Source organism: Molossus molossus, unplaced genomic scaffold (assembly GCF_014108415.1).
Source record: "Molossus molossus isolate mMolMol1 unplaced genomic scaffold, mMolMol1.p scaffold_m16_p_4, whole genome shotgun sequence".
Taxonomy (NCBI): domain Eukaryota; kingdom Metazoa; phylum Chordata; class Mammalia; order Chiroptera; family Molossidae; genus Molossus; species Molossus molossus.
In genome coordinates, this window is record NW_023425377.1 from 15245848 (window position 1) to 15258820 (window position 12973).

Consider the following 12973-nt stretch of genomic DNA (forward strand, 5'->3'; position numbering starts at 1 on the left):
ACCTGGTTTTCAGACTGATGTCGAGACTGGAAGGAAGGTGGCTGAGCGGCAGTTTTTGGCTGTGAGACCTAGACCTAGAGGCGTGTCCACATGGATCCAAACTTTGCCACAGGAAACCCAAGAGCTTCTGGAAGTTAATGCTGAAATCTTTCCTTCCACATCGCAGTCTTTTCCTCTGTCCAAACTGTGGCTTCACTCCAGTTTAGTGGCCCCAGACTTAGATCTCCGGCACAAATATGTGTTTTTAAGTTCTTCGGGAATTTTGCTCTCGGCCGCCCGCTCAAGGTGTGTCTGGCACGCCTTCCCAGGGAAGAAGGGACCCAGTTCCACACGGGGCGCAGAGGCTGCCTGTCCAAGATGACAGCCCTTTGGCAGCTGTGGAAAGCGGATTCAGCGGCGGTGACAGTGGAAGGTGCTGACGTCCCCAGGGGCTGCTAACGTGTGGTTCTGGAGAGATGGGATGTGAGTGACAACAGACTTAACCACTTGTGTTTTTGGAGACAGTTGAGGTGTCACGACATTGCAGCAGATGGCTGTCTCTTCCCTGCCAGTCCTGAAGGACGAGCCTTCGCCCCTGAGCAAGGGCTTCCCAGGTGCTCCAGAGGAGGCTCCTTTTGAGACTGAGCTCGTGCTCAGAGCGCTGTCCATCTGACCAACTCTCCTGGGCTGCCTTTGGCTTCCACTCCAACTCGTGGTGTCACCGGAGACGCAGCACCTTAATGATCCCACCTGTAAAATGAGGGGGATGAATTAAATCAGGACTCTCTACCCCTCCTTCTGAGGTACCCTGGCTGTCCCTCCGTTGTCTGTGTAGGGTGGGGGGAGGGGACCGGGCTTCAGTTCTTCCATCAGGCAACTCCTCTGTTACCTCTCTTACATTCTGAACTTCTCTTGTAAGATTTTCTTGGAAGGAAGTGTCCTCCCAAAAAGAAAGTTTTATAAAATCAGTAGAGTAAATACTCGTGTGTGCAGCGTTGTTTTTGAGCAGCAGCTATATGCCAGGCACTGCTATGCGACTCCTCTTCCCCAGGACTGACCTTTCCCTTGCTCACTAGTTTCCTACTGTGGGCAGCTCCGACTGTCTCAGGGCTTTCCTAGGCTCAGGAGCACACTCAGCCCCTGGGCAGGGCAGGCTGAGGAGAAATCTGTAGGAAGAGCCCGCAATTCACAGATGGCAGTTGGTAGACCATACCCCTCAGTGGGGGCGACTCTGGGGCATGTTCTGCATCTTCTCCCAGAGGTCCCCAGTGGGAAGATGATTTAGTTGCTCATTAATACATCCAGTCTTGGCCGCCTTCCCTTCCATCTTACTTCTCCCAATCCCCAAGGGTGCTTCCTGGAATCACCTCTGAAGTAAACCGCTTGCCCTTGAGTCCTGGGCTCAGGGGCTGGCCTGGGGAAGGGGGGAATTCCAAACCGTCCTTGTGGGGCTTACAACTGTGTGTGTGTGTTTGTTAGATGATGACGAAGGTCCTTGTAGCTCTCGTGTGGTCAAGAAACGCAGCCAAGGACCTGAAGCTGCCTTGGACGGGGGCAGGCCCCAGCCAGCCTTTTAACCAATCTCCTGATTAACTGGTCAAATATTTACTGAGTGGCAACTGTGAGCCAGTCCTGTGCTGGGCTCTGGGACAGAAAGCCAAACACTGGATGGGAAAATAGACCTTAAGAGCCCTCCTTTAAGATCTACTGGAATTCTCTGTTATTATTATTATTATTATTATTTTTTATCCTCACCTAAGGACATTTTTTCCATTTTTTTGTTCAGATAGAGTGGGAGGGAGAGAGAGGGGGAGAGAGAGAGAGAGAGAAACATCGATGTGAAAGGTACACATTGAGTGGCTGCCACCTGCACGACCCAACCAGGGCCGGGGACAAACTGCAACCAAGGTACGCGCCCTTAGTGGGAACTGAACCCAGGTCTCTCTGGACTGCAGGCCGATGATCTAACCACTGAGCCAAACTGGCCAGGACTATTTTAATTTTTAAAAATGTTTTTATTAATTTTTCAGAGAGGAAGAGAGAGAGAGGTAGAAACTTCCATGTGAGAGAGAAACATCAATCGACTGTCTCCTACATGCCCCCTACTGGGGGTGGAGCCCACAACCCAGGCACATGCCCTGACCGGGAATTGAACTGGGACCTCTCAGTCCATGGGACGATACTCAATCCACTGAGCCACACTGGCTGGGCGAGGGCCCTAGCTGATTAAATTGAATGTTTCATCAGCCTGGGCAGCGTGCAGAGCTGTTATGTGAGAAACTTTGCTAAGTTGCAGGAGAATATGAAGGCTTTGTTGCATGGCACTCAATCAATTGGTCTATTTGTTCGAATAAAACGGGTCAATTCATTTAAAGAAAACAAAGTCAGTGTGGCTGGTTGTTTGGCATGATGAAGACAAAACCACGGGCTGAAGGAGGAAGTCCTCATCTTTCACCAGGCGGCCCAGCCATGTGTAGTCTCAGACTCTCTATAATCACACTTGGTCGAGTTTTTTTCTTGTCCCTTTTTATTTTTAATAAAATAAACTTTTGGATTCAACAGCTCAGATCCCAGTTGGCTGGAAAGGCTCTCTTTTCTTCTCTTGGCTCCCCACCTCTCTTCTGTCACTGAGAGGACGAATTAGTGGCCGGCTGCCGGGTCGGGGAGGGGGACTGATTTGGATGGAGAGAGGCCCTGCAGCCTCTTTGTTTCCTCAGGTCTAAGTCCAAGCCCTCGCGCGGCTGCAATGGAGCCTCCAGGCCAAGAAGCTATCCCTTTTCATTTGCCCACAGACCTGGAGTGAGGCTCAACCACTCAACAGCATGGAGTCCCCAGGAAGGACGGGGTCAGTGGGTGTCCACTGTGTGAAGACCCAGAATCTGCCGTGGGTTTGGACAGTCCTCTCGTAGAGCTCAAATTGGTTTAATCCAGTTCCCGCAGCCTTCAGAGTCTAGACCAAAATACCAGGTCCAGGCTTCTTTATCATTTGGCTCCTCAGTGATCAGCTCAGTCCAACCCCTCCGTTAGCAGTATGAAAGGGGTCTCCCTCCAGGTTGGTGGCATAGTGAGGACCAGAAGCTGGCTCTCCTGCTGTTCATCAGGCTCTCTGTTGGTTCAGAGACTGATGGCATAGCTTTTAAGAGGGTTGGGTTCTAAAGTGAGCACACAGGAGAAAAATTGGGTGTGGTCAAAATTTCCCGTGAACATCCCTCAGAACAACTTGTCCTTGTTGGACACTGTGAGTCATGACACAGCCATTTTTCTCCCAGTGTTTGACCAGACCACTGCTGCTTCTTGAAACTTCGGTTGACACAGCTGACCTACACTTAGGTAAAATGAAAAAAATGTGTCTAGAATCACTGTTCGTATGTAGTGGTGATAATGCTACAACAGGTGGCCAAGGACTGATCATCAGAGCACATCTTTCATCTGACACTCACGTTGGGGGTCCATGGTCAATGGTTAGAAGGACAGTTGTGACCACCTACACTATTGGATTATTTCTCTCTCACTCTCTCTCTAGTTGTTTTGCTTCCTTGCTTGTTTAAATAGATCTAGCTTGTTTAAGTCTGTGTCAGGCAAATATGGCTATAGGGTACGGTGAGTCCACTGCATACCATGGTTAAGAGCAAGAGTGTTAGAGTCACACCGATGTGAATCCTAATTTTGGCTCCGCCTTGTGTTGTGATCTTGCGCTATCTACTTACTATCTCTGTACTTCTCTCTTCATCTGTAAAATGGGAATCATAATATTTATTTCATAGGGTCTTTGAGGGAGTCAAATGAGAAAACACGTGCCAAGTGCTTGGCATAGGGCCTGGCTCGGATAAGCCCGCAGCAGCTGCCAGCTCTGAGCATGCTCACAAGGACAGGGTGGTGATAACTTAATGGTGTTCCTGGGGGCAAGGCGCCCTCTCTCTATCCGAACTCTTCTAATGTGAGCTTTCATGCATTCTTGTTTCTCCCTCCCTCTTTATTATCTCCCTTAAAAAAATTTTTTTCTTTATTGATTTTAGAGAGAGAAGGAGAGAGAGAGAGAAACATCAATAAGAGAGAACATCGATTGGCCACCTCCTGCACGCCCCCCACTAAAGATCTGGCCCACAACCTGGGCATGTGCCCTGAGTAGGAATTGAACTGGTGACCTCTTGGTACATGGGTGGACTGAGCCACATCAGCCGGTCTCACTATGTCTTTTAAATAGCTTGCTTTGCTCTTCCACCAGTTTGAAAACAAAAGCCAAAGCGAAGCAACAGAAGGTGAAGGTTCTTGGGTCGTACTGCAGATCAAGGCACAAGATATAGATGCCTAAGTGAGAGTCCTCATCTCTCTGGACTTGAGATGATTTTTTTTAGCCCATGTCTCAAAGGAAAAGCAGCATATTGGACTGAGTGTAACTTTTATCTTATTAAGGATAGAGTAGTTGCATTGGGGGGTATTAATTACTGAATAATTAATAATTTAGACTAATCACTATTAAGCTTAACAGATGTTTGAAGACATAAAATCAGTCCTGTGTCTGTTACATATTCACAAATTATCCTACTTGATAAGCTACTTTTCTTGGGGCCTCAACTTCTCTCTTCATAAAATGAAGCGGTTGAATTTGTTTTACTAGTGAAAACTTCATCCAGCAAAATCCCACACTGAGCTCCAATATAAAAATTCAGATCAAAATGGATCCATTTTGGTTGAAGAACTCATGGGTGACCCAGAGCTTTTTAAATTTGGGGTCCTCTTTCTCTCTCAAAAGAGCTTCTTGTGGGCCTTCAAGGTACCCTCTGACTCAAAGAAAAAGAAAAGAAAAACCTCTGTCCTCAATAGACTTACTTAAATGGTGCTTCCTTGAACAGTGTAGAATCCCCCAGATCCCAGTCAGAAAGGGACTAAATCTAAGGTGGAATTCTGAAGTGGCTGTGGAAATAGATAGGCAAGCTGTCTACCATTCTTGGACTGCTTTCTCTGAGAGAAGCACTGTGCTCAGCATCTTTCAAAGGTCATCTCCTTTGATCCTTGTGAGGATCCTCTTTCAAAAGCAGCTACTATTATTATTCCCATTTTACAGCTGGAGAAACTGTAATGTTTCTCCATGGAGATTGTGTGCCTTTCTAAAGGGGCACCAGCTAAACTGAACCAGGTCTGACTTCAGAGCCCATGTTCTTAATCGTTTATCTGGCTTCCGGCTGCTGAGGTCAAAGGGAGATACTTTGCAGGCTTGAGATGGCTGCTCTATTTTATTATCTCAGTCACTACTTAAAACCACAGTTAACTGTAATTGTTTAGAAGTGGTTGCCAGATGTAATTTTTGTTAATGGATCTGTGTAAACTCGCATGTTATGAACATAAATAATTCACACTCTGAATGAGCTTGTTTGTTGGAGCGCCCTTTTCATCACCACTGAGACGCTAGGAGAACTGTTACATGTGTTCACTTGGAGACAGGCCTTGGATGAGTTTTATAGATGACCCAGTCATCCTTGGGCTGGATGGGGAAGGTTGCTGTTCTTAGCTTTCTCTAGTCACTGGCTAAGTTCAGGAGGGAGCTCCTCCCCACTCAGTTGTCCAGTCATCTTAGAGTCAAACTCCTGGCTGGCCAGGCACCTGTTAATCAGGATGACTCAAGCCAAGGGCTAGGCCAACAGTTGTCTTGACATGTTAAATGATGCAGACAGCCCAAGAAACATGTTGGCTCTGCACTGTTCTTCTGACTCATAGTCCGCTACGTGACTTGACTCTCCTGTCCCCCTCTCCCGCTTCTGGGGTGTTTTTCAGTTTACAGAGCATTTTAAAACCCATTATCTCATTTGATCATCAAGTCACCTCTGGGAGCTGGATAATCCTGGCCCCAGTGTCCAGATGTAGAAACCAAGACCCAGTAGGATTCCACGATTTGCTTCAAATTGTGTGGCTACTAATTGGCAGAGCAATGACTCAAGTCCAGCTTTCTGTCTCCAAATGACATATCCCAACTTTGACTCACGCTATGGGATTTAAAATTCTCTACCTTTCTTTTCTCTCCTTGTTTGACCTCTGACTTCATAAGCGCAAGTCTTTTCATCCCTGATTCTATTACAGTGATTGGTAATGTCTGCTTTAGACCCTGGTCATTTATTCCTTATGGACAACATAGTGGCTCCATTTGTCTTCCAGTTTATTCCTTAACTTTGTCATCCAGTGACAAACATTTCTTAAGCACCTACTGTGTACCAGGCACTGTGTTTAGGGTTGAGGCTATAAGGAAGAACAAGAGACCACCCTGACCTCTCTGCTATGTTAGGTGCCATTGACTAGATTCTTCTTGTATTTCCCCTTCATTGCCTCCTTCCCTATCCGTGCTTTAAATGTTGGTCCAAAGTAAATAACAACAACAACAGTAGGAGAAAGGCTGGAGCTGAGACATGTAGACCCAGAGCCCTGGTGAGGGCCAGGCTGGAGGTGGCCTGGAAGTCACTGAGCCTGCTTTGTTCCTGAAGCTCAGGGAGAAACGAGACTGCCAGGGAGTGAGTATCGAGCAGAGGCACCGGGAGGCTGGGTCTGCTGCTCAGATGCTTGTGTTGAGCCTACACCGAATTTTGGATAAAAAGCAAATTAGTCATCGACATTTAAAAAAAAAAATTACATAAAATCTAGGTTCCTGGCTTCTCTTTAATGATGGAAAGATCTGGCAATACTGGGCCCCATCACAAGGCAACATGTGACTAGAGCTGAGTTGCTGCTGCTCCTTCAGAAAGGCACACAATCCCCCTGTCCCCGGGAGACCCTGTCCTCTCATTTCCTTGAAGACTTTTGAGTTTGTGACACTCATATCCTCAGGATAATGTACTTCCAGGGAGATTCCTTCTTTTGGTTTCACCTCCAACTTTCTCATTGCTCCTGATTTTATTCATAAGATGTGAGTTCGATCTTCCCGAAGGGAAGCACTTCTCCGGAGGCGAGGTTAGTGTGTTGCTCACTGCAGGGGTGCTGGTGGAGGTGGGTATTCACCTCTGCTAATAGAATGAAACTCGTGCGCTAGGTTCTAGGGCATTTGCAAATAATTAGCGCCAAGGAAAGTCAGGAATGAAAAGACACCCCCAGTCCTGCCTACAGAAGAGAAACGATAGAGAAGGTTGAGAGTCTGGTGTTCAGTTTTGGAGCCAATTACCACTCAGACCAGGGCCGAAGAACAGTTTGTTTTGCTCTCCAGTTGCCGCTGATCCCCCCCCCCCCCCGCCCCCCGCGATGCAATCTCGTCCTGCGGCGGTTACACTGGACCACGTAAATTCTGCCTTTGTTCTCTAACGAGGCAGACACCCTCTTGCCCGCCCTTTTTGCTCTTTAAAACAAAAATCATTATGGTATTTTCTACTTTAGCCTAAATATGTTTTTATGAGAGAGAGAGAAAAATAGGATCCACAAGGCATATCTTGCTTATAATCCAATGAAAACAGTATCCTGGTTTCTGAGTTGTTTGTGTGTCCTGACTGAAGTTTTTGAAAAACTGAAAATGATATTATGTTCTTCGTGTGTGTGCGTGTGCGTGTGCGTGTGCGTGTGTGTGTGAGAGCAAAGTGGATCATTGTAGCTGAGGCCGTCCATAAATATAGCTCCAGTTCTAGGACTTCAAAAGGAGTGGACACTCACTTCTGAGGTGCCTTGCAATTTGTCCTTTCTTATGACACTATCAATTTAGTAACCTGAATACATTATATTGGATAAATCACTGGACTGGGAGTTAGAGTTCTAGATTTTAGAAGCACTCTACTTCTAGCTTGCTATGTGACCTCCCGGAAGTCACTTTTCCTCTCTGGTCTTTAGTTCTTCACTTGCAAAATGAATGAATTCCACTGGCTCAAGCTTCCCAAAATTCAGTGGTTCAAGTACCACTTTCAGCGATCTTTTCACAACCTCATATTGTCTGTTTTATTGTTAATTTATATGTTATTTTATTCAAAATTTAAATACCTCTCTTTTACACATACATTTTATATTGCTATTAAAAATGGAAAACAGCCCTGGCCGGTTTGGCTCAGCGGTTGGAGCGTCGGCCTGCGGTCCAGAGAGACCCGGGTTCGGTTCCCGCTAAGGGCATGTACCTTGGTTGCAGTTTGTCCCCGGCCCTGGTTGGTCGTGAGGGTGGCAGCCACTCGATGTGTACCTTTCACATCGATGTTTCTCTCTCTCTCTCTCTCTCTCTTCCTCTCTCTCCCTCCCGCTCTATCTGAACAAAAAATGTCCTCAGGTGAGGATAAAAAATGGAAAACAAATATGGTGTCCCCCATGTAGACCTGAACATTAAACGTAAGTGCAATGAGAACAAAGCTTTCACAGTCCAATCTGATTCTGTGGGCTGCCAAGTAATAGTATCGGCCAAGTGCTCTGTGCCAAGCCTGCTTCCTATGAAGTTTCTCATTCGATCCTCATGGTAACTCTGTAAAGGAGGGACTATTATTATCCCCATTTTACAGATGAAGAAACTGAGCCACAGAGAGGTTAATTTACTTGTCCAAGGCTGCAGATTCAGTGTGTGCTTAGCTGGAATTTCACCCCACGCAGGATGTGCTGTGTTGCCTGTTGGTGTGAGCAGTTCTCCTTGTTAAAAAAAGAAATTAGCTTGTGTCAGAGGGTGTTAAAGACACTACTCTAAAGGAGAGTTGCTCACTGATGTAATTGGAAGGCATAGAAGAGAATTAAAAGAGGACAATGTGCTCACCAAGTGATTTAATATTCTTTCCTCCTTAATTCATCCTGTGCGTCTGTTGCTTCTAATGTCCACCTGACTGAAAACAGTTCTATCCCGTGAGGCCCTTGCTTTGTACTTAAACCCTTATCTCACTCATTTTCAATGGCTGAATATTGCATTTTGCTCTAGTTATTTTTTAAAACTAAATTGTAGAAGATAGGCACAAAAATGGGATTTTTCACACAGGGTGCTCCCTTCCATTAGGAACTCAAAGGGAGTCTGAGATTAGCTGCAATCAGCTAAATCCCCATAATGTCACAATAATGACTTGGAGCATCTTTTAACAGCAGTTAACAAATCCTGGAGGCTAGTGTGTCTCCTGGGCAATTATCATTCACATCACTCAACATCTCGCTCTATAATCCTGGGTTCCTGAGGGGGTCGGGGTGCTGGCTGGTGACAGCGGGTTGGAGGGAGGTGAGGAAGGGGACAGGCAGTGCTGATGCCGGCCGCTTCGGGGTCCTCTCTGGAGGAGTGTGGCGCTGAGCTAGACTGCAAGGCTGACTCATAGTGGGCCCAGGGCCAGTGTTGTGAAGAGTCGATCCAAACATTTGTGCAAAGTGCTTCCCTGATGTGCGATAAAAGGCCCCCATAACTGTGACACATTCCCCATTTTCTAAGAGGCAGTGGTGAACACGGCTGGCAGGTGCATGGCCTGGAACTTCCTGCCAGAAGTACAAGTTATTCACACTGCCTGAGCCCTGACACCCTGGGTGGCTTCTGCCACATCTGAAGAAGGGGGTCAGGTGGTTACGGGCTGAATTCACAGTACAGAGGCCAAGGGTCTGTTCTTACTTTTGCCTTAATAATCATGCCAATTACAGTTATGGAGACGGTGCTGTGGATCGGGCACTGGGCTCAATGTGCACGATCCCCTTTAACCCTCTCAACAACTCAACGGGCTCAATACTATTATTATTCCCAGTCTACAGATTAAAAAACTGAGCCTCGGAGCAGTGAAGTAACTAGGAAGTGGTAAAGTCAGGATTGAAAACCAGGCCCTGTGATATGCAAAAGGAAGGGATTTGTTGGACAGATCCTATATAGCTCACAGGGTGGAAGGGAAAAGAACGTCGGTCAGGACGGGAACCAGGGCAGAACTGAGACTCCCTTTAGGCTACTGCCACTGAGGGATTCAGTTCCAATCTGCTTTCAGAGCCGCTGCTTCTCTGCTCTGTGGTTTGGAGGGACAACTGATCACAGAACGTGCTTTTTTTATCATACTCTGGTCTAGACTCAGCTCTGGAGTTGGAGGTATAAAGACTCTGTGCTGTGTGTTCTTGGGGAAACAGTTTAACCTCTCTGGGCCTTACTTTGATGATCAGTAAAGTAAGGGCGAAAACAGGGAATGTTATGGGAATTAAATGAATAAGGTTTTCCTGAGCGTTTAGAATAGAGCTGGACGCTGAGCAAGCACCTTAGAGTGGTTGTTACTGAAGGAGAAGTGACTGGTAGAACCCTGACTGCTATGGATCCTAAATGTTTTCACCGGGTCCTGTCTCTCCCTTTAGACTATGCTGTCTGTTCACTCTGAGGAATGTGATCTCTTTATGGTCCCCTAGTGAACCTGCTATTCAAACTGTGGTCCATGGGCCAGCAGCAGTATCAGCCATGAGCTTGTCTAAAGTGTGGAATCCCAGGCCCCACCCTAGACCTACTGAAGCAAACTCTGCACTTACTGAGATCCCAAGGTGATTTGCAGAGACAGTCAAGTTTGAGAAGCACAGCGTTGGAGCCGTTAAAGGCAAATAAAAAGCAAAGACAAAGAAATCTAGTCTCTCCTCTTTGTTGGAGATTCAGTCTGAAACATGTACTTTTGGTTTTGCAAGCTAGAACTTTCAGGATAATAATAATTCACATGTTGATGGCACTTTACAATTTGACTAAAGGACCTTAACACCCACCTTTTGCTTGCTCTGTAGTACCACGCTGTGAGGCACATAGAGCAGCCCATGTTATATCCATTTTCCAGATGTGAAAACTGAGGTTCAAAGCCTTAAGCGATGTTCCAGAGTCACTGACTACCAAATGTCAGAGCCCAGGCCTCTGACATCCTAATTCAAGGCTCCGTGCAGCTTCCACGCTGTTCATCAGCGATGAGAGAATCATTACCGACTCTTTCTCTTCCTTAATACCTAGACACAGCCCATCACTAAGTCCCTCGACTCTGTTCCATGAGGATAATTTGAATTTCCCTGGTTCCAGCCCCAGCACAGCTTTTGTGCTAATAGTAACAATAATATTAGTGAATATTGAGACTTACTCTGCTAAAATCTTTCCTTGTATCACTTAACTCACCTAATCATCCTTGCCAACCTATGATATAGGTACCATTATTATCACCTTCTTATCACAGATGATGAAGCTGAGAAAGTTGTCCAAGATGGAAGGGAGTGAGTAGGGAAGCTGAGATTTGAATGTGGTCGCGTCTCAGTTTCTGCACTAGCTTCTGAGTTAGTCTGTCCACCATGGTCTGTCTTCCAAGACTCTGCAGCACAGGCCCCTGTCTTCCCTCCCCCACCTACGCCTTCTTCTCGTACAGCACGTTCCAGTGAAGTTGTCTTCCTTTTGCATTTTACAGCAATAAAAACTATCCACTGTGCTTTATTGTAAATTTCTCCTTTAATTTCTTGTTGCACTCATGAGAGTGTGAGCTCCATGGAGGCAGGGACCATGTCTTCTTGGTCACAGACATTGTCCGCGCACAGTGGCCAGTACAGAGTAGGTGCTCAGTAAATGTTTTATTGAATGAACATTACTCATTGCATGAGTTTGGTGTCTTTATCTGGGCTTTAATCCTATAAGGAGATTACCCCAAACCACTTTTGTATCCCCCAGAGCACATGAAACATTCTAGAACCATGTAGATCATTAATATTTATTGATACAAAGCTATGTATTCCCCTGTTATTCATTCACTTAACAAGTGTTCAATGAGGGCTGACACAGCCATGGGTATTTAGTCCTCTGGGGTTCTTATCTTCACCTAGGACAAGGTGAAGTGAAGCCCTTATAATCACCTTGTTTATCACCACCAGGATCCAGGTCGAGATTTCCGGCCAAGGAGGGTTTGTGGTAAGGAGATACTCCACCTTCAATGGTATCTTGATATAACCTCAAGGTGATGGCTTGAGGTTCTGTGTAATCAGTGGCTCCATTGGCCACAGCCTGAGTCTGGGCTCATATGCCAGGCAGGGACCTATGGGCGGCCAAAGCCTGTCCCCTTCCCTGCTCCTTGGCAGAAGCCAGTGCTGATGAACTACAGGAGGAATTTCTGCCTTTGAGGCACCAGCCAACTGAGTGGTTGCTACAGATTAGCTAAAAAAATGTCTTCCCAGTCTTTGTGGTTCACCCAAGAGCTGGCGCCAGAGTGGGAACTGGGCAGATCTTCCGAGGATGAGGACGAGGACGGCTGGGAGCTGCCAGAGATAACAGCTGAGCTCAAGGGAAAGCTTTCTGGATGGGAACGCCCAGCTCGAGGGTGTGTGACTAACCCTTTTATCTCCAGGCCTCGGGCTCACAGTCCCTCTCTTGGCTGGTCTTCCAGTTGCTAAGAGGCCATAGCTTCCTCAAAAGAATTTCCCCATCGGGTGCAGGGACCCTCTTTTCTGTTCCCGGGCACGAGAAGATCCTTCTGGTTGGTTAGTTGTAAAGGAGCTGGGCTTTGTTCTGTTCTGTCTCGCAGTCCAATGCTGCGAGGTTAGCTTCACCCACCACCCACCTCCCACCCTTTGCAAGAGTCCTCTTCTTGAGTCCTGCCGTTCTTCTCTTCCCCAGGCTAAACCCAACTAAATGTCCAAGACACGTAAGCGTTTCTACCATGACGATCTCAGAAGAGTGCCTTAAGGCAGTAGAGGGAGGAAGGGGGTGGGGTGGGGTGGGGGGCGTTGTGACTACGAGGAGGGAAAGAATGTGCCAGTGTAGGTTTTTGGTAAATGACCCACCAGGTGCCCCGCCTCCTGCCTCTCAATATTTTTCAGTCCCCCTTTCCCCAGTCCCTCTTCAAATTCCTTTCCTCAGATTCTCACCCCTTTCCTTGGGGGACAGACACCCCTCCCCACAGAAGGTCTGAGCCCCAGTGATCAGAACCTTTTTGCAAATGACAGTGATCAAAACCTTTTTGCAAATGCAGCTCAGACAGGAAGTGGGGGTGTGGAAGGCACCAAAGTGACTTGTGAGGCAGGATGATTTATAGGAACGTTAATTTGTTTTTCAGCTTCCTGAATTCTCTTCTTCCATCCTCATTTTATGAAAGTAGCTTGGCCCTTTGGG